Raw genomic sequence first — 22,841 nt, 5'->3', positions numbered from 1 at the left:
ATGCGCTCGACAATGTATGATACCAACTTCTTTCGGTTCCCACACGGCTTCCAGTAGTTGTAATATCTCAGCTGCGTACTTGATTTCTTTACCCTCTGAGTTCAGTAGTCCTCTTTCTTTATACAAAGCTCCATGGGCATGAGTGGTTACACATATTCAAAACGCATACTTGGAGTCCGTGTAGATGTTCACCCTCAAACCTTCAGCCAATTGTAACGCTCGTGTGAGTGCGATAAGTTCTGTCTTCTGTGCCGATGTTCCTTTTGACAATGGCCGAGCTTCTATCACCTTGTCTATGGTTGTCACTGCATATCCTGCATAGCGAATCCCTTCTTTCACATAACTACTGCCGTCCGTATAGTACTGGACATCAGGGTTCTGGATGGGAAAATCACGAAGGTCCGGTCTACTTGAAAACACTTCATCCATCACCTCCAGGCAATCATGTTGACTCTCAGTAGGTTGTGGCAAAAGGGTAGCTGGATTCAAGGTATTAACAGTCTCTAAATGCACTCTGGGGTTTTCACATAACATAGCTTGATACTTAGTCATGCGGCTATTACTAAACCAATGATTGCCTTTATAGTCTAGCAACGTCTGTACTGCATGTGGGACTCGTACATAAAGTTCTTGACCCAGAGTGAGTTTATCGGCTTCAGCTACCAGCAGGGTGGCGGCAGCTACGGCTCTTAGACAAGGTGGAAGACCACTGGCCACTGCATCCAATTGTTTGGACATATATGCAACAGGTCGTTGCCATGATACCAAGTACTGTGTCAATACTCCCACAGCCATTCTTCTTTGCTCGTGTACATATAAGTAGAATGGGCGTATATGATAAGGTAGACCTAATGCTGGGGCGCTCATCAATGCCTTCTTCACATCTTCAAATGCCTTTTGCTGTTCGGGGGTCCACAGGAAGGGATCGTGTTCTGTACCTTTTATAGCCATATAAAGAGGTTTCGCCAATATCGCATAACTGGGAATCCATATCCTACAGAAGCCTGCTGCCCCCAAGAACTCTCGCACTTGTCTTCTATTCTTGGGTATTGGTATTTGGCATACAGCTTCTTTTCTCTCTGGCCCCATTATCCTTTGACCTTCAGAGATATGGAATCCCAGATACTTGACAGTTGGCTGACACAACTGGGCTTTCTTCCTGGACACCTTGTATCCTGCCTTCCAAAGAATGTGCAGTAGATCATGTGTTGCTTGCTGACATCTCTCTCTTGTAACTGCCGCTATCAACAAATCATCTACGTATTGTAATAGTACACATTCTCCTGGGATGGACTTGAAATCCAGTAAGTCTTGACTTAAAGCTGATCCAAATAGGGTAGGTGAATTCTTAAACCCTTGGGGCAATCTTGTCCAAGTCATCTGGCGTTTCGAGCCCGTTACAGCTTTTTCCCATTGGAATGCAAAGATACACTGGCTTTCCGCAGCAATTCGTAGGCAAAAGAAGGCATCTTTGAGATCCAAAACAGTGAAATAGGTAGCCCCGCCCGGAATTAAAGCAAGCAGGTTATATGGATTGGGCACAACTGGATGTATACTTACTACCGCATCATTGACTGCTCTCAAGTCCTGCACAGGGCGATACTCATCTGTACCGGGCTTTTGAACAGGCAACAATGGGGTGTTCCAGGGGGAAGTACAGAATTTTAGGATACCATACCTTATGAACTTATCCAAATAAGATTGTATGTTCTTCTTGGCCTTTTGTGGGATGTGATATTGTCTTAAGCTCACTGGATACACCCCAAGCTTTAGTTCGATACGAATTGGTGGGATATTACGAGCAAGTCCTGGTGGGTTATTCTCTGCCCACACTCCTGGTATATTGAACAATGATTCATCACTCTTAGGGTTTTGGCTAGTCAACACTGTATAAAGTCGCCACTCTTCTTCCTTTGGTACAGATATTGTCATTATACCTGAGGGTCCATTGAACTTCAAAGATGTTGTTCCGTTAGGTAGAAATGTTATCTGTGCTTGTAATTTCAACAACAAATCACGTTCTAGCAGTTGGACTGGACATTCAGGCATATAAAGGAACTGGTGTTTCACTATGTGGCCTCCCAATGTACAGAGTCGACTTTTAAGAACTGGTTTAGCGGCACTCCTTCCAGTTGCTCCTATTACGGTGATAGTTCTTCCTGAAGGAGGAGCGACTAGGTCAGTCACCACCGAGTGTTCAGCACATGTGTCAATCATGAAAGAACTCCTTTTTCCCCCTATTGCTACATCGACCATAGGCTCCGCTCGGCCAAGGGGGATGGAGCCCGGTCGGTATCAATAGTCCTCCATGACTGTGTCAGCCAAACCCACAAAGTCCCTATCCTCTCTCTCGTGGGGTCTCTGCGCTGCTGGGTAATATCTATCTGCACTAACACTTCCTCTATTATTCCCACTATTTCCTCCAGGGCCTCCTCTTCCTCTCGCTCTGCCTCTATAATTATTACTATACCCTACCCTAGGTCTGTCTCTCTCATATTGTTCCCTCCGTGGACACTCACTTCTCCAATGCCCTTCTTCCCTACAGTACGCGCATTGGTTCCTACTCAAAGGTTCCCCATTCCACTTATTCTCACCTTTATCCGTTCCCCTATATACTTCCTTTTCCCTTCTATCTACGCCTGCGATAGCTACTGCTAGCATATCTGCTTTCCTACGCATCTTTCGCTCTTCCTCCTTCTTCGTCTCTGTCTCCCTATTCATATAGACCTTATTTGCTATTTCCATTAGTTGGGTTATGGACATCCCTACAAACCCTTCTAACTTCTGTAGCTTGCGCTTTATATCTCCGTAGGCTTGGCTGACAAAGGCAGAGTTAACCATTTGGGAATTCTCAGGAGCCTCTGGATTAAAGGGGGTATACAAACGGTATGCCTCCAATAATCGGTCATAAAAGGCACTGGGCGATTCATCACATTTCTGCAATACCTCAGCCGTCTTAGACATATTAATCGCCTTTTTTCCTCCGGCTTTCATGCCAACAATAATAGCGTCCCTGTATGCTTTTAAATGGGCCATATCTGCGCCATTGACATTCCACTCCGGATCAGTATTTGGATAATGTGCTGTGGCCCATGCTGCTGGGTTGGCCTGATTTTGTGTACGGGCCACTTCTTCCAGCGCTTTAATTGCCGCTTGGTTTATCCGTGTCCTTTCCTCGTTGTTAAACAATGTCATAAGCAGTTGCTGGCAATCAGTCCAAGTGGGATTATGTGTCTGGACTATGGAGGTAAACAAATCCGTCATGGCTTGAGGTTTATCGGTGTATGAGGAGTTATGGGTCTTCCAGTTAAATAGATCAGTAGTAGTGAAGGGAACATAGACGAATACAGGATCAGCGTGTTGTAACTGGCCGTCACCGTTAATGTGTGTCGGGCCTGGTGTCAGTCGGAGAGGCATTTGATAATGTCAGGGTTGGAGGGTACCGGTCAGTTGTCGGGTTAGTATGGGGCTTCATTTAGAAACGTCAGTTAGGGGTTCCGGTCGAGGGGTAGTAAGACGAGGGGAAGGGGACGCTTTACTGAGGGGGAGATCAGTGAGTAAAATATTCCGGGCCGGGCTAGGAGGAGCCTGACCAGGAACTAGATATGATGTCAAATCTGGATAGGTGGGGTTAACGGAGGTAGGTACCGGAAGGGGAGGGTTTAAAACAAGAGGGCTGGGCTCTGAACTAGAGGAGGGGGTAGGTGGGGACAACGGGGCAAGGGGAGTAGCGTTACCAACAGCACCTCCTCTTCCTGTGGAGGAGGAGTAAAGGGGTGGCATGGGGATCTCGGATTCAGGAGGCGTGTCCAAAATGGGCGTAATTACGGCCTTAGTGGACAAGCGAGTTCTGGCCACCATGAGGCGACATTGTTCCTCGTGGCATACCCGGATCCATTTTGGCAAGTCATTTACGGCCTACTTCCAACAATCAATATACGGAAACTGGCCGTAAAGTTCAGGCCTACCTGATACAGCCACGTGTACACGCTGTACCAGATTAGGATCCAAACTGCCACGTGGTGGTCATGCAGCCACCAAAGTAGGCCATTCCCTACTACATAAAGTAGTCAGGCGTGTTGAAGACATCTTTACCCTAAAATCATACACAGTGTATCCCTTTTTAAAGTTTTTCAACATACATCCTAAGGGATCCATAACCGTTGAATCTGACGCACCCATACTAACAATGAAGCGTCGTCTCCAACAGAAACTAAACAAACACACTTCCAACGGTCACACCCATTCCCTTGGCAACAGCACCACGTGGTACAGTTACTAGGTGAAACACACACAACAAAACACTCAGGGAATTCCCGTACACACACAGCTGTTACACCAGTCACTAAATAACTATTACTGTGCCTTTTGGCGAAATTATACAGTCACCCACGCTATAATTCCCTATATCTGAATTACCCATCTATAACATACCCCAGTAACATCGTCTTTACAAACAGTAGTTATAGTACGGTTAGCATTGGTTAGAGTACAATTTAAAGTCACAGTTCAATTAGTAGTGGTTATGGTGTTAAACATACAACATAGACGACAGTTATTAGTAGTTATTTACAATATCAGTAGTTATTATACATGATTATGGTACTGTGCGCTATAATACAGTTACACACTATTCACACTCTCGCTAGACGGCAGAGCTCACGCTATCTAGCAACATATACACGCTACTACAACAATCTTTAGCACATTTACAATTCCCAACTAATCTATTGGCCAGTACCTTGATGGACTACCTAAAACTATTTACATCCGTTTTGGTTAGCCACACTGCCCAAGCACCACATATAGCGAACTAGAGGGCGGAATTTACAACAGCACCCTCTTAGTCTATATACTCTATCAAAAATCTAGTGGGTTCCAAATTTACACGCCTTCCCACTTAGCCAAGATAGGTTGAGATCTAGCGGACCAAATTTACACAGACTCCGCTTAGTCTCCCGGTCCCTCCGACCTAGCGAACGTAATATACACCCTAGAACGCTAGTCTAGACAAGACACCAGTGTCCGGCTTGGGCTATTTACACAGAACCCAGCTTGACTCCAAACCAAAATTAAAAGGGCTGACTACAGGGCGTTTAATTGAGCGGTGCGCCTTCGCTCCTTCCCTCCACTGGAGGGGGCAGATTCCATACACAAATAACCCCTTATGGGCCTACCGCACAATCGGTATCCAATACCCCTAGTGGGTCCACCGTTTAAAACAGTGGTCGTCTTACCTCCTCGTTCCTGAACCTGGGTTCACACTCATCGACGGGGACACCCCAGCACTTACTACGTAGAGGCCGATGATCTCCTGGACAACAGACCAGTGGCGCCGAGATGAAAGGAGGTCCACGCAGAAGTTCAGGGGTAGCGTGGGCAAAGATAGACCGTCTCACGCCTCTGCTTCTCAGCTACCGTTGAACGATGAGCTTCCCGGCCAATTGCACCAAATGATACCGGAGAAACTGACGGAAGCCAAGCACAGAGAGATGGACACAGGTTTCTTCAGGAAGGAAGAGATTCTTTATTCGATTCACCGACCGGGACTCAGAGGGACTAATGTCACCAAAAAACAGCAAAGTCTGAGTCCTAATCATACAGTGTAGGTCCCTTATATAGGCATGTAGCTCCTCCCATAATCAGTTCAACCTACACATACTCTTATCTAATCAACTGAATAGAGACTAAATTCCTGTTTGACCACATGGCTTGCCCAGCACAATGGAGGAGGGGAAATACTTGTATATCCTGTATTCCTACACTTGCTCAGTACTCTGTTGATTGTATCTTAGCTACGTGCAACCAACCGACCGATACATCAACATATGCAAGTGCACATACCACGTGGCAATCTTGTCCTAGTAGATTTATTTTTACTGAGATTCCACCACACCTTGAGTAAGAACATGGTCAACATCAGACATTATGGACAGAGGAGAACAAAATGGCTGCACACTTATGTTGAGATCCAGCACAAGGAAGAAGAGATTAAAAACATAAATAAAAGCAAGTGAAATTTGGAGAGGATAGCAATTAAGATACAGGGGGAGAGGAAAACTAATAGAGAATAAACCATGTAAGGGCTTTAAGGTCCACTGAAGCAAAAGGTGAGGCAGGAAATTATAACAAAAAAAATCCATTAAGAGGAAGCAGTGTTTACATACACAAGAGGGGGAGATGATATATAGAAATAAAGACATACCGTATTCTAAGCGAGATTTAAAAAAAAGAGTCTTTTACATTGTACATATAATTCTAATAATGCAAGTTTTAGTAAAACAATTACAATGTTATTTTACATGTGTTAATACCATGAGGTATTTTTTAATATTTTCCATACTACAATATAGTAACTTATGGCAACTGTACAAATGTGTAAATTTTAAACAGAAAGAGCCAAGTAAAACAACATTTAGCAGTTATAATATTTTGTTCTACATTTTATATTTCTGTTAATTCCTTGCATTGTCTAGTGAGGAGAGTTAATGGCTTTGGTAAATATCAATTGAAAGTTAGCAGTTGGATTTTAACAGTGATGGTGTACATATGTTGCATTTGTTTTCTGCTTTACAAAATTGCCCCAATTTTGTTTCGTAACTCTGATATTCTTTGAACTTTGCTAAGTTCTAAAGGGTTCTAAAGGGTGTTTTGAGAACAGTAATTGGAAAAGTGGCCAATTATTGCACAAAAGCTGCTTATATTCAATTGGCACACATTTTCAATTAAGGCTTAAGACACATGTGCAATTTTTTTTAATAAACGTTGACAAGTATAATAATGATAATTTAATAATAATAATAATAATACAATGTTTATTAATCAGTTTACAGTGGTTGTCTTTTCTTTCTGATCCTTTAAAAAATGTTTGTTCGCTAAAGCAAGAATTGCGGAGAATTGACAATGTTAATTAAATTTTTAGACAACAATATTCAATTCATACAATTTGGCTATATTTAAATGTGTTAAATGTTTTTTTACAAAAAAATTCAGATCTTTCTTGCTCTGCACGGCCATCTTGTTCCTTTCTCCTGGCATGCCAGTAACTCTGTTGCCCCAGTAGATTTTCTCAGGAAAACTAAAATGGATGGAAAAAGGGTAGAAAAATATGACTTTCTTGTCATTTGCAGATGGAAAGAAAAGTAAAGACAAGGAAGAGAGAAAAAAAAAAATCCTGTTTTACCTGATTTTGACCTTGCCCTAAGCTACGCACAAAGCAAAGTAGTGACTACATTTATTTTCTCTTTTGCTTAAATTTTTATTGTAGGAAAAATTTAAAGCAATACTCTAAGTGCCAAATTAACTTTAGCTCAATTAAGTCATTTTTGTGTATAGATTATGCTCCTGCAGTCTCACTGCTAAATTCTCTGCCATTTAGTAGTTAAATAACTTTGCTTATTATTATAATATTATTTGTATTTATATAGCGTCAACTAATTCCGCAGTGCTTTACAATATTATGAAAGGGGGGGAATTTACAAAACATGAGACAATTACACAGTGACACAGGAACAATAGGTAGATGAGGGCTCTGCTCAAACTAGCTTACATTCTCGATGAGGTGGGGTACAAATACAGAACAGGGCAGCAAGGGTGACCAAACAAGGTGGAAAAGTAGCATAACTGGAGGAGAGAGTGGAGTATGACTCTCTAGGAGAGAAAGAGACAGACTTGGGTAAGTATAGATAACTTACTCTGGGAGTCCATAAGCATTTCTGAACAGATGTGTTTTGAGGGACTTCTTAAGCAATTGAAGACTAAGGAAGAGTCTGACAGGGGTAGGCTGGCTGTTTAAAAAAAATCGCCCGCGAGAAGACCTGCAAGCACGAGCTAGCAGTAAGGGACAAGGGAAGGTCATCGGCAGAGAGGGGAGACCGAGAATGGGCATACCTTTGAATCAGGGAAGAAATGTAGGATGGACTAGAGTTGGTTAGATCTTCATAGGTAAGGGTTATTATTTTGAATTGACACATATATGATACAGGAAGCCAGTGTAAGGATCGACAGAGGGACAAGGTATGGGAGCAACGACGGGTGAGAAAGATCAGCCTGGTGACAGCATTCATTACCGATTGTAGCGGGGCAGTTCGGCTTTTGGGGAGACCATCATCTCCTTGGCGGTGATTCATACAGCATCCCTACACACTTCCTGAAAAAGAGTCTATACCTTTTAGCTTCTCTTATTGCAGTGTGCTTAGAATTTCCTTTTCCTGTTCTGAAAATAGCCATTTAGCGCCTGCAACAGTCTCATGCTGATAAAATAGCATCATGTATGATTAAAGTTCAATTGACTGATCAAGAGAAAATAGCTTCTAAATGAACACATGGAGGCTGTGAAAGTCACAAGGGAAGTGTGTTAGGGCTGCATTAACAGAAAAAAAAAATATGTAACTCTTAAATGTCAGAGTTGAGCAGTGAGACTACATGGGCATGATTTATACACCAAAACTGCTTCATTACGCTAAAGTTGTTTTGTTGTTTACGGTGTACCTTTAACCCCTTAAGGACCAAACTTCTGGAATAAAAGGGAATCATGACATGTCACACATGTCATGTGTCCTTAAGGGATTAAGGGAACATTAGGAACTTTTTTCATAAAGATTCCATCCTAATTATAACGTTACATAACACTTTTGCTTTAAATAATTGAAAGTCCTGTCTGCTTAATAAATCTTACTGTACCCTAGTCATTTTCTAGTGTTCGATGGCAACACCTAAAAAGGTTGCAATAGATGTGGTTAATTTGAAACATCCCTCTACTTCATTAAAAACTGTTTCTGGTCTAGTGGTGAAAACATATCTAGATCTAAAGCTTACAGGGGAGCATGGGAAATTTTAAACAGACGTTTGTACAAAACCAACAGATGTGATCAATTTGTTATGAACAAAAACTAATCACTTCCAAAAAGTTAGAGAAAAGGCTACTTTACGTTCTGACAGTGCTACAGGCCCGCGTCAGCACAATGCCCACTGCTTCTCGGTCACACGGTACATTGTGATATCAGAGTGGAACATTTTCAGATATAATAAGTATAAACTGTGAACAATGAAAATATAGTAGACAATATCTCTAAAATGGTTTAGTAGAAAACAAATGTAAACACTTCTTATACAACAGTATCATTTGAATGACCAGAGATAGGGCATCTCATAATATAATCCTTATTACCGTGATCAGGAATTAATACAATTTATTGTACATAAAGTATAATACTGCAGCTGACAACAAGGTCATTTTTATAATGGCTAAATTGTGCACATTTCACTTCCAGTGAAAGCTTCCATACACAAATTCTCAAACTAATCTGTTTAAACTTTTCTTTTTCAAAATGTTGAAAATCATCAACTTTTCCATCTTGGAACACAAGATAAACGGCAATCACAAAATTCCACAAACATTAAGCATCACCTCTAGTTGTAAAAAAAATAGTACTATTTTTATTTTATCAATTCATAATAGACAGCCGCTATAGGTGGAGTTAATCCTGCAAGGTAATTATTGTAGTTTATTAAAAACTGCAATAATTACTATTGCAGGGTCATGGGGCCTGGGACACTGCACCCTGACCACTTCAATGAGCTGAAGAGGTCTGGGTGCCGATAGTGTCCCTTTAACGTGGCTGTCAATCAGGCAACTGGCCCTGTTACTTCCTGACTGGTTAGCTAAATGGAGTTTGTGGCGGTATACCCTCCTGAAGATGGGATTCTACTGCCTGTCGTCCCCCTTCCAGTTGTGATCAGCTCCAGAGTGATTGTAGCTGCTGAGTAGTGATTATAGTTACTGCTAGTCGAGACTGAGTGAAGTGTGAAGTAATCTGTTTATTCCCAGCCAAATGGCTCACATTTACAGAATCCGGTACAGTAGACACTCCCCAAAACACGCCCATAAACACACCACAATATGACAAAATGCATTGTCATGGTGACTCAGCAAAAACAGTAACAAATATGAAAAACCATAAAAACACATATTTCCCACATAGGAACCCCCACAGTCTATACGTCCCCGGATAGCCTGGATCTGAGCGCCCAACAAATCTGAAAAGCGCTCAGACTTGAAATGCCACATTGTTGAAGTTCTGACCGGCCGCACACATGGTGCTATGCACAAAACAGTTCAAGGGCGTTTTGTGCTTTTGACTGGTCAAATTCGGGAGTTCCATGTGAAAGAAATACCGAACGCACACTCTTCTTGGTAGCGTTTGTTCGTATGAACCATACGAACAAACCTACCAAATGGCAAGTTCAGCGGTGTTCAGGAGCTTTAGTGTCCGATTTTATTTCCAGGCGATCGATGCCCAAACACCACTGCCTGCATTCTTGCACACAAGATGGCCGCCACACAGTTGCCACGCATTTGTGCATACGAACGGCAGCCACTAAGCCGCACAATTAGAACCCAGACTGATAGAACTGTCAGGAGAGGTTAACAAGGGTCAATAAGCTCAGAGGTAGTCCGCAGTTCGTGGGTTGGTTCGGTTTCCGAACAGTCCAAGCGAGTTCCACAAACCCTTTCAATAGCCTTTTAGCATGGCCCATAGTCCGGAGGCAGGAGGCTAGCAAGCAGGCTCCTCCAGAAGCTCGTGGCGAAGACAAGTTCACCGCAGAGTTAAACTCAAGAGCCAGGTAATTGCCCAGAGCTGCAAAAGCCAGAAGCCATCAAGGCCTTTCATTGGCTTAGAGCATCAGCTGTCCGCTCTCAGCCAAGTCTTTTCTTAGGAATATGCACAAAATTGACATTATCCAGCCCAGAACTCTTGTCCAAGGCTTGCTGATGATGCCCCAATTACACTGCTGGGGGTGGAGTTACAGTTTTTCAAACATACAGACTCAAGGCATCATGGCCACTTCAAATCACTGAAGTGGTCATGATGCTTGAAGTAACCCCTTAAGCCTTTTACAAACGTGGGTAATATAGTCTTATGCATTATTATCCTCTCAAATACATCTTCTTCTATATTGGTTTAGTGTTTCTTGATAAAAAATTATAAAATAATTATTTCACCTTATTTCTGAATCTTTCTTAAACCAAAACACAACTGTAAGTTATTATTATTAACAATATAATTATATTATTTTTTTTTATTTTCTTTACCAAACATTACTTGAATCATTTCCAAAAAAAAATATCTTTACCCAACAGTGAGCAGATAGGCTGCAAGTGATTTTCTGTTTGACCAAAAATCTACAATGCATCATTTAAATCCATATGGTTTTTATTTTGTATATCTCCGCAGAGTTTAATAAATACAGTAAATGTACCGAGGGCCAAGAGCTTGCAAAGGAATGTTAAAACCTTTTCAACATCTTAGAAGAAGCAAGTCACTTTCACTGAATTGCAATTTGTAAGCTGGTACAAAGTTAGTTAGTATTTAGTACATAGGTTTAACCCATTAAGGACACATGACATGTTTGACATGTCATGATTCCCTTTTATTCCAGAAGTTTGGTCCTTAAGGGCTTAATCATTTCCATTAGTAATGCAAGAAAAATATAAATATTACATACATTTGTTAACGATCAGAAATAAAAGCTATGGAATGGAATGGCTGCATTTGGTAGCAGTTCATCGATAGTACTAAAAGTAGAAAATAAAAATATTCTTCCAGAGTGTGCTAAAAGAACTTATATAGTTAATTACCAAATTATCCATCATTGTTCAAAAACTTATAAAGGAAGCTATACTGCCAGGAAAATGAGTTTGTTTTTGTTAAGAACGCAGGTATCAGGAAGTATTACTTTACTGAGAGGGTAGTGGATGCATGGAATAGCCTTCTAGCTGAAGTGGTAGAGATTAACACAGTAAAGGAGTTTAAGCATGCGTGGGATAGGCATAAGGCTATCCTAACTATAAGATAAGACCAGGGACTAATGAAAGTATTTAAAAAATTGGGCAGACTAGATGGGCCGAATGGTTCTTATCTGCTGTCACATTCTATGTTTCTATGAATACCCGTTCTTCAAGACACTCCTGAATTGTCTAGGGAATTTGTTATTATAGCCCTGTTTGCCTGCAGTCGACCGTTAGCAAAATCCTAGTGAGCACAGAGGAGAAACACCGCAACACAGCAATCGCATACCCAAACATCAGTCGGAACTAGATTAAAGGTACAAAAGGAATGTTTTGTCGGGCCAAAGGGCCGGCTTTTATGCAAGTCAAGGTACATAACATACGCCCACGGGAACTCCCACAACACGCCCACATGAAAAGCTCATCGTGACTCAGCAGAAATTACAGAAATATGAAAATATGAAATAATGAATAATAAACATGTTCAAAGCCCCACATCTTTTACATGTCCGGATTGCTGGTATCAGAGCGCCCAATCTGGTCAAATAGCGTTCTGATTCCACATTCCCAGAGGAAATGCCACCGTGGCAAAAATTAGACCGACCACGCAAGTTCCATGGTCTTGGTCGATCAGTTCGAATGGGAAATCGCGCGGTTGAGTGTCCGATCTAAGGGACCAGACATTTGACGACCAAGTCTAACTTTAGTTATCCTAGTGACAAGATGGTCGTCATTTTCTCTGGCACGTGGTGAACAAGTATTCAAATGGTGGCCACCGAACAAGGCACTTAAATACTCGGCTCCCATCCGAATTATTGGGCCAAAAAGGACAAAAGTATTTCGTATCAAAGTCCAGATATGGGGTTTTGTCACAGTTTTCCTGGCACTATTGTTTCCCTTTAAAGGAAATCTCCAAGCACCATAACCACTACATTGTGCTGTAGTTGTGATGCTGCCAGGAGTGCCCTGACCCTCTCCCATTGTAAGCAGTCAAACAATTTTAGAACAGTTTGACTTTTTACCTGGAGTTCACTCCATGCAACTCCATGCACTAAATCCCTTAGCTCTCTGCCAGAGTTAAGCTTGGAGGTACAGGGCTTAGCTCATTGGCTGAGAGCGATCAGCTGATACTCTCAGCAAAAAAAAATGCTAGCTCTGCATTGGGGACCAGGAAAGCTAATAGAAGTTCCTAAATAATAGCTTCTTGTTATTATGGTAGCTGAGAAGTGGTGAGGAGTAGCATCCGGCAGACCCCACGTAAGTAGTTAAAACATTGGAAAAGATTTTTACTACATAAAATGGGGGTACACCAGGGCACTCCTGGCACCATAACCACTACAGCATGCTGTGGAGGCTATGGGACTAGGAGTGTTCTTTTAAGAATATCAACACATTTTATTCGACTACCTGTCTAAACAACTATAATCCTTAACCTCCCTGGAGGTAATCCCGAGCGTGGCTCGGGGTTAATTTTCAGTACCAAAAGCGGTAACCCCGAGCCACGCTCAGGATTACACTGTAGTATCATTTACCTTGCCCCTGGTTAATACATTGTAAAAACATACTGACATAATCAGACCGCCAGGGAGGTTATGGAAAGCTGAAAAATGGCTCTGTATTGTCATAAGTGGTCAATTTCCTTGTAAGTATAATTATGGAGTTTTCATTTAACCCCTTAAGGACACATGACATGTGTGACATGTCATGATTCCCTTTTATTCCAGAAGTTTGGCCCTTAAGGGGTTAAGAAAGGTCCACATGTTTAGTGAATCATGGTAGTGTAATAAACTCACCCCTCTTTTTTGCAGAACGTAAACAAATCTATAACTTTGTGATTTGCAGTTCAATAAGTTCCGCTGAAGATCCCACACAACTTGACACATAAAAAAAAGGAAAGAATTAGGAGGTATAGGAAGAAGGTTAACACAGCAACTCGAAGGCAGAGGTGAGCAGCTCCCAGTAAAGAAGACAAATCAATTTCCACTAGTACATGTCTTTTTATCTAATATAATCATGTCCATAGTATATTACGAGCTACACGAGCTAGAATTAAAATCAGTAAGATAGGAAATGCTAGGGGTAGAAAAAGTAAGGGGTAGAGTTTGGTTAATACAAATGTCTCCACTGGATGCATTTTCTAAAGCGCAGCCCTCAGACAGCTATTGTAGCCCAAATCATACGGATGTATGGATACAAGTGCACACCAAGTGCAGACCATTGAGATAAGGTGCCAACCATGACATTGTCTTCTTCAGAGTCTATTTCGACCACAGCCTGTATAATATCTACATAATAAACTAATTTCCTACGGTGCAGGCATCTACTCTCTGCAGTAAAATTGCATTTGATGCTGGAGGAATACGAGTGTCTGCATTATTATAACATGGGATTATGCCATTAGGCGAGTCCTGTTTACTATACGAAGTTCTTAGGCCAATAATATGAATCCCTAACATTCTCAGAAGGTTGCCATCAGTAAATTTGCACTCCTATTCTGTCTCTATACCTTTTCAGAAAGCTCATTGATTTTATTATATTACCATCTAAATGTAAATTCTTTGAAGGTCCACATGTACTTTTTCCATAACTCAACATAAACAGAGGAGAATTAAATGTTATTTGTGGGCCACGGGTATACCAAAAGACTGACAAAGTATTTGATATTTATATACAGTTTTTGTTTCTTTTTTTTGTTTTTTTTGTTTTTTCAATTTCATCAATGACCAGCACTGATATTTCAAGTATATGAGCAAAGATTTATGTAAGCTTATTTTTGGAGTGGTTTCGGAATAGATATCTGTTACCCTCTCTCTCAAGTTTGAGCTTGAGTTCAATTGAAAGCAACTAATAAAAAACTTAGTGACAAAGAAAGGTTATCTCCAGCGGAATTATGTATCAAATTTTGCAAACATATCTTGTTTTTTACTAACAGCAAAAAAATTGGGTTCAACAAGCATTCCTACCATATTTAACATATATGTACATCTGTTGTTAATGAGATGAAATAAATGCACAAATAATTTTATCTCTTTAAGTATAAGTGAAATGAACTTTGCTAAAGTTCTCCACTATCTAACATGTCTGTCTCCCAATTTTTTAAGCTGCAGATTGTGTCAGTATGTATATCATTCTTTATTGTTGAAGTATTTTTATTGCTTGCTCGTAGAAGAATACATTGATGACCTTAGGGCAGCTTAAGTGGGGTCAGAAATGGGACTAAAGAATCAATTGGCAAGGACTTTATCATTCCTTTTGTGCTGAAACATCATAAGTAGGACATAGCTGATTACATTATTATTGTTAATACTATTATGAGATTCTAATTAATCAGAACAGTAAAAGACGTTGAGGGAAAAGTCTTATGGAACACACCAAAGTACGAACAATACAAGGAGGTAGGCACAAGATGGAAAACATCAGGGCAGTGGGGAAATAAGAAGAGGACTTTGAAAAAAAAATCAGAGTATGGAAGTTATCTGGTAGGCATGCAAGAGAAGAAAGTTTGCAGACCATATCACTGCAAGGAATAAAAAAGATAGAAGAAATAATTGGAGGAAAAACATTTACAATGGTGATGATTCATAAGATGAAAATAGAAGAGAGAAGTGGACAACCTGGAAGAGGAAGTGAGGGCAGGAAACACGCATGGGTAATGAGAATCAGAAAGACATCAGTAACATATATTCCATTAGATTCCACAATAGTATTTTTGAAAGATTACTACTAAAATATTGGGACATTACAATAGGATTGACAGAGAAACAAACAGGGTTATTTACTAAATTGAGAATTTGAAATCTAAGACCAGGGTAGCTGAATTGAAAGTATAGCTGGTTCAGAGGCTATTTTGACCTTAAATTTGCAATTCACTAAAAGATAGAAAGACAGATATATAGACAGACAAAAAGAAAGACAGGTAGGCAGGGGTCTGGTCGTGAAGTGTTGCTGACCAGTGCAACAACCTCTATAGGGTGGATCCTCTATGGGGTAGAACCCAGAATGCAGAGAAACCAATATACACACATCATGGGGAGAAAAATATGTGTATTGCTATTTACAAGAAAGTAAAATAAAATACAAACACAGATAACTGAATGTAGGATAAGGGACTCTGGATACAGGGAATGCAGGAAGGTCTCTGGATACAGGGAACTCAGAGAATGCCTCTGGGTACAGGGAATGCAGGTATGGCCCCTGGATACAGGGAATGCAGGACGGTCTCTGGATACAGGGAACTCGGAGAATGCCTCTGGGTACAGGGAATGCAGTTATGGCCCCTGGATACAGGGAATGCAGGAAGGTCTCTGGATACAGGGAACTCGGAGAATGCCTCTGGGTACAGGGAATGCAGGTATGGCCCCTGGATACAGGGCATGCAGGACGGTCTCTGGATACAGGGAACTCGGAGAATGCCTCTGGGTACAGGGAATGCAGTTATGGCCCCTGGATACAAGGAATGCAGGACGGTCTCTGGATACAGGGAACTTAGAGAACGCCTCTGGATACAGGGAACTCCGGAAACACCAACAGCTAGTACAGGAACCAGACAAACAACATAAGCATTTTTGAACTGGCCTAAAAATATAGTGCCCGCAAGGAAATCTCCTATACACAGAATGACCTGTTTCTTTGATAAATATGACTTAATATAAATGTACTTATCTCAAAGGCTGCTATAGTCAAATATGTAAAATACAACAAATTGTTTCAAGTATGCCTAAAAATGTTTCCTCCATTCTGGAGGTCCCTTGTAAAACACCTAAGCCTTTCATATTTGAGTTTGTCTCTGAAATACATAAAAACTACATGGAAATGTGTAGTACTTGATATGTAAGAAAGGATTACTTATTTTGATTACATTGTGAGACATCTCAACAGGGCCGGTGCAAGGATTTTTGCCACCCTAGGCAAAAGTAAAGTTTGCCGCCCCCCCCCCCCGCCCCCACCCCCCCCCCCGCCCCCACCCCCCCCATATGACATCACAATGCCCCATGTAAACTAACGCAAGTGCTGCAGTGCCGCCGTGTTTACATTAAAAGGCCTGCAGGGACAGGCTATAGACACCAGAACCACTACATTAAGCTGCAGTGGTTCTGGGGACTAAAGTGTCCCTTTAATGTGAGGTAAATTAGAGATTAGTGCCACGAATAATATACTAGATTGCTTACTTACAATCAGATGAGGATGGTGATGGGCTCTAGCTACAGTCTGGCTCCACTTGTCTGGTGTAGAACAGGCTCTCTGGAGGCTGTTTGTGTTCTGGGAGAACAGAAAGCAGCTCCATTTTTTTAAAGGCCCTTTACACAGCTCATGGTCTGGGCCCCAGGGTCCACCTTCATGTTCCACCAAATAGTTTGTTCACAGGAGTAGGGGATGTCCTGATATGTGTGTAAGGAATGCATTGTGTGAATCTGTGTTTGTATGTGTAAGGTCTGCAATGTGTGTTTCTGTGTATGTATGGGATGCAGTGTGTGCGTCTGTAAGGGGTGTATTGAGTGTGTGTAAGGGGTGCATTGAGTGTGTGTAAGGAATGCATTGTGTGTTTCTGTGTGTGTAAGGGATGCATTGTATGTAAGGGTTGAATTGCTTGTGTGTGTGTGTCTGTGTGTGTAATGCATTGTGTGTTTTTCTGTGTGCAAGGGGTGCATTGTGTGTGTGTGATGGATGTCAATCTCTCCCCCCCCCTCCCTTGTCACTCTCTTCTCCCCCTCTCCCTCCCTCGTCACTCTCTTCTCTCCCCCCCTTGTCCCTCTCTTCTCCCCCCTTGTCCCTCTCTTATCCCCCCTTGTCCCTCTCTTCTCCCCCTCTTGTCCCTCTCTTCTCCCCCCTCCCTTGTCACTCTCTTCTCCCCTGCGTGTCCCTCTCTTCTCCCCCTCCCTTGTCACTCTCTTCTCCCCTCCCCACTCTCATTCCTCCTCCTAACCCCGTCAATTCCACTCCCTGTCAATTACTTCCCCCCCACCTTGTCAATTTATTTCCCCCCCTTTCAATTTATTCCCCCCACCCTGCCTGTCCATTTATTCCCCCCTCCCTGTCCACTTATTCCCTCCCCCGTCCATTTATTCCCCCTCCCTCCCTGTCCATTTATCCCCCCTGTCCATTTATTCCCCCCTCCCTGTCCATTTATTCTCCCTGTCCATTTATTCCCCCCCTCCCTGTCCATTTATTTCTCTCCCCCTCCCTGTCCATTTATTTCTCCCCCCTCCCTCTCCATTTATTTCTCCCCTCCTCTCCATTTATTTCTCCTCCCCCCTCTCTCTCCATTTATTTCTCCTCCCCCTCCCTCACCATTTATTTCTCCTGCCCCCCCTCTCCATTTATCCCCCCCTCTCCATTTATTTCTCCCCCCCTCCCTCCCTCTCCATTTATTTCTCCCCCCCCCCTCCCTCTCCATTTATTTCTCCCCCCTCCCTCCCTCTCCATTTATTTCTCCCCCCCTCCCTCTCCATTTATTTCTCCCCCCCCTCCCTCTCCATTTATTTCTCCCCCCTCCCTCCCTCTCCATTTATTTCTCCCCCCTCCCTCCCTCTCCATTTATTTCTCCCCCTCCCTCCCTCTCCATTTATTTCTCCCCCCCTCCCTCCCTCTCCATTTATTTCTCCCCCCCCTCCCTCCCTCTCCATTTATTTCTCCCCCCTCCCTCCCTCTCCATTTATTTCTCCCCCCCTCCCTCCCTCTCCATTTATTTCTCCCCCCCTCCCTCCCTCTCCATTTATTTCTCCCCCCCCTCCCTTACCTATGTCGTAGCGTGGCCGAGCTCTGTACTGTCCGCAGGTACAGGGAGCTTTTGTTTCCTGTACCCGGCCGGACTAAAAGGAAGTGAACACTCAGTGTTCACTTCCTGTTAGTCCGTCCGGGTACAGGAGACAAATGCTCCCTGTACCGGCGGATCATACAGGGCTCGGCCACGCTACAGTGAGGGAGTGACAGGAGGGAGCGCTGAGCGCTTCCCTCCTGTCAGCCCCTCTCCTCATGCTGTGCCCGGGCGGTGCGCCCTCATGGACGCACCAGCCCGGGCGAAGCTGCAGCCGCCTGAGGCGCTCTACAGAGCGCTCGGGCGGCTGCAGCATTAGGGGGGCCGGCGCTCCTAGCGGCGCCCCTTCCCAAGGGGCGCCCTAGGCGGCTGCCTAGTCCGCCTTAATGGTAGCACCGGCCCTGCATCTCAAGTCTCCCGGTAGGTCCCATATTTAATGCGGCTCCCTGACACCATCTGTAATATCCCAGAAATCATACACATAATCTGATATACAATGTATGTCAGATTGTGTGTTTGATTTCCAGGACATTAATTAGAAAAAGGTGGGCACACTAGTCAAATGACATACGAATATATTAGCAAAAACAGAGTAGAACAAATAGGGTGCTCACTCAAAGGTACCTTTTTCCCAAGGCCCTAAATAATCTACAGGTAATACTGAATGAGGAGCACAACCATAAAGATAAAAACATAGAAACATAGAATGTGACGGCAGATAAGAACCATTCGGCCCATCTATCCTGCCCAATTTTCTAAATACTTTAATTAGTTCCTGGCCTTATCGTATAGTTAGGATAGCCTTATGCCTATCCCACGCATGCTTAAACTCCCTCACTTTGTTAACCTCTACCACTTCAGCTGGAAGGCAATTCCATGCATCCACTACCGTCTCTGTAAAGTAATACTTCCTGATATTATTTTAAAACACTTTATTAATTGGGTCCAATATAACAGGTATCCCAAGATGCAAACAAAAAAGGCATTTGAATCTGCCTGTATGGGCATCTGTGTGTATGTGACAATGTGGGAATCTGTCTGTATGCACCAGTATGTGTGTTTGGGTGTATGTGTCAGTGTGGGCATTTGTGTGTATGTGTGTGTATGTGCCAGTGTGGGCATCTGTGTGTATGTGTCAGTGTGGGCATATGTTTGTATGTGCCAGTGTGTGTGTTTGTGTGTATGTGTCAGGGTGGGCATTTGTGTGTATGTGCCAGTGTGGGTATCTGTGTGTCAGTGTGTATCTGTGTATATGTTCCAGTGTGTGTATTTGTGTGTATGTGCCAGTGTGAGCATATGTGTGTATGTGCCAGTGTGTGTATCTGTGTGTATGTGCCAGTATGCGTTTTTGTGTGTATGTGCCAGTGTGGGCATCTGTGTGTCAGTGTGTATCTGCCAGTGTGTGTATTTGTGTGTATGTGCCAATGTGGGTATCTGTGTACCTGTGTATATGTACCAGTGTGTGCCAGTGTGGGCATCTGTGTGTATGTGCCAATGTGTGTATGTGCCAGTGTGTATCTGTATGTATGTGCCAGTGTGTGTATTTGTTTGTATGTGCCAGTGTAGACATCTGTGTTTGTATGTATGCCAGTGTGTATCTGTGTGTATGTGCCAGTGTGTGTATTTGTTTGTATGTGCTAATGTGGTCCTCTGTGTTTGCCAGTGGATGTATGTTACAGTGTGTGTATATTTGTGTCAGTATATATATATATATATATATATATATATATATATATAGTGTGTGCCAGAGTGGGTATGTGTGTGTATGTGCAAGGTCACATATCTGTGTGTCAAGTTGTGTATATGCCAGTGTGTGCGTGTATCAGTGTGTGTATCTTTGTGTCAGTATATATATATCAAAAGTCTGAAAAAGCTCTGAAGTTTTGGGCACACACCCACTCCAAACACAGGTGCTAAATAAAAAGTTTTCTTAAAAATTCTTAAATCATAAGAGAATTTCTTGTAGCATTTACACGGTGCTGCAAGTAAGTGATGCAGCTAGAATTTATCTTATATTCTTCCAATGTTAAAATGCAGTTTAGGACTCACTGATGTTGGAGTAAATCATGGTGGACTTAAACACAATGTGGTCATATTATGTAACTAAAATCCCAAAATGTTGTATCTGAGAAATATGATTTTAAACAGCCTTGAAAGATTGTTTGAAAATTGCTTAAAAATGTCTCTCCGTGTCCACTGTGCTATACTCATATGTTAAAGTTTGAGTCAACAACTTTGACCTCTATGCTGTTAAAGCTATAATCTATTGTTTGGTTTATAGCATTCAATCAAGAGTTAATAATGTTATGAGTACTTGAATATTATGAAAATAAAACACTTTATTTATCCTTCCGAAATTATTGGAGGATGCTGGATTCTTTGGACATTGATGTTTGTTACAGCTGCAAATATTTCATAGTTTTGGAATATTTCCAAGGAGATTTCCTTTGCTAATTTATATAGTCTGTGAACTCCATATCTCTATAAAGTCTCCTGTGATACCTAGATTTTCAAAATTCAGTAACCATGGTAGGCATAAGGAAAGCATACCGTATATCTAAATAAAAATGCAAAATAGATCAAAACTCAAGAGACAATTCAAGAACAATAAAAGGAATAAAACATTTTGCTAAATGCAGATTTTTATTCTATGTTACAAGACAGAAAATTGATTATATTGCTTTTTAAAATGAATATTTTTACACAAGTAAACTGTAGAGAGCTTTGCAACTTTTGTCCATATGTTGACACAAAGTCATTACTGGAATTGTGCAAGGTGAAAAAAATGTGTCTGAAAAGTAAAAAAAAAAATCAATATATATATAATCAATATATATATAAATAATATATATAAAAATCAATATATATATAAATAATATATATAAATAAATAAATTATATATATATATATAAATTAATAAATATATTAAATATATATATTTGTATTTTTAATCTATTTGTCTGGAAGGCCTGTAAGTCTGGGGGTTCTTTGCAGTATCTTAGCTGTGCCTAGAACTGCACTATTCTGGACAGCAATCTCAGATGTCCCACCTGGAATCTGCTGAAGCCATTCCCTCAACTTGGAGGTAGCAACCCTGGGTGCTCCTATCACAACTGGAACTACTATTGCCTACACGCTGTACATTCTTTCTAGCTCCTTGTTCAATCCTTTGTATTTGTCAAACTTCTCATGTTCCTTCTTCCTGATGTTATGTTTACTGGGTAATGCCACATCCACCATCCACCCCCTCTGCAGTCTTCGACGCCTTGTCTGCCATCATGTTGTCAGGCTTGTTGGCCACTACTTGCTTGTCTGTCTGGATCTAAAAGTCCCACAGGATCTTAGGCCTGACGTTTTCAACTATCCTTTGTGGTATTTACCATCTGGACTTAGGGAGGTCCATCATATATTGGTACACTTTCCCAGCAACTTGATTGTGCATCTCAGTCTATGCTGTCCCTGCTAACATCTTGCACCATGTTATTATGTGCTGGATTGTCCAAGGGGCCACTTTGCACAGTCTGCACCTTGGATCTTGTCTGGTGTGGTAGACTGTGTTTCTACTGATCTGGCGCTGAGTGTCTATTCCTGTGTGGCTAAGATTAATGCTTCAGTGCTGTCTTTCAGTCCTCAAACAATAGTAGGATTTTGTAATATAAGCCACATCCACTATTTGCTGGTAGTACATCACATGGAGAGGTTGGTCTTTGCATTCCCTTAACAGTTCATCCTTGGGAGCCATCTTTGTGATGTACTTGCAGATGATCTGAGTTTCATCCAGGACAGTGGCCTTGACACTCAACAGGCCCCGACCTCCTTCCTTCCAGGTGTCCAGTCTCTGGGTGCTGCATTTTGGATGTAATCCTCCATTCATAGTTAGTAGTTTCCGAGTCTTGACATTAATGGTGACCAGGTCTTCTTTTGGCCAGGTTGTTTTTCCAGTTGGGTACTTGATGACTGGTAGGGCATATGTGTTGATAGCTTGGATCTTGTTCTTGCCATTAAGCTAGGACTGCAGGACCTGTCTTACTCTCTGGAGGTACTCGGATGTTGCTATCCTCTTTACCTCTTTCTCGTGGTTGCCAAGTGTTTGTGGTACCCCCTGGTACTTGTAGCTGTTCTCTACATCTCAAATTTGACCTATTGGTCCTTGAACTTCTTCTGTCCGGATCATCTTCTTCTTCCCTATTTTTGCTATCATCCTCCCACACTTATCTAATCTTAATAGCATTCCGATGCCCTTGATGTATATCCTATTTAAGTGGATCTATGAGTCAATGCCCCATTCACATTTTG

This window comes from Pelobates fuscus, chromosome 4, assembly GCF_036172605.1.
Source record: "Pelobates fuscus isolate aPelFus1 chromosome 4, aPelFus1.pri, whole genome shotgun sequence".
In the NCBI taxonomy this organism is placed as follows: Eukaryota; Metazoa; Chordata; class Amphibia; order Anura; family Pelobatidae; genus Pelobates; species Pelobates fuscus.
The sequence above is the reverse complement of the archived record's forward strand: the minus strand, read 5'-3'. Positions refer to the sequence as shown.